Below are 312 nucleotides of genomic sequence, written 5' to 3'. Positions count from 1 at the left end.
CGGAGGGGAGGAGGGATTCCTTCTCGCCGCCCTGCAGAGCCCTGCCGCAGCCGCGAGTCCCATCGTGGGAAGGGAAGGATGGGAGGGAGGGGGGGGCGAGAGGGAGGGGGGCGATCTGCAAGGAGCAGGGCTACCCGCGCGCTGGGACCGCAGGAGAAGCGCGTGCAGGGCGTCGCCGGTCCCAGCGCGTGGGCGGCCGGGCTCGCGGCACGCGGCGGTCGGCAGCTTGGTGGCTGCAGAGTTACGCCACGTCCCTGCCTGCTGCAGCGGGTGAGGACGCAGTGCTGGCCGCAGTCTGGTACCCGAAAGCGC

The sequence above is a fragment of the Dromaius novaehollandiae genome, chromosome 20 (genome assembly GCF_036370855.1).
Source record: "Dromaius novaehollandiae isolate bDroNov1 chromosome 20, bDroNov1.hap1, whole genome shotgun sequence".
In the NCBI taxonomy this organism is placed as follows: Eukaryota; Metazoa; Chordata; class Aves; order Casuariiformes; family Dromaiidae; genus Dromaius; species Dromaius novaehollandiae.
Note: the sequence above shows the minus strand (reverse complement) of the source record.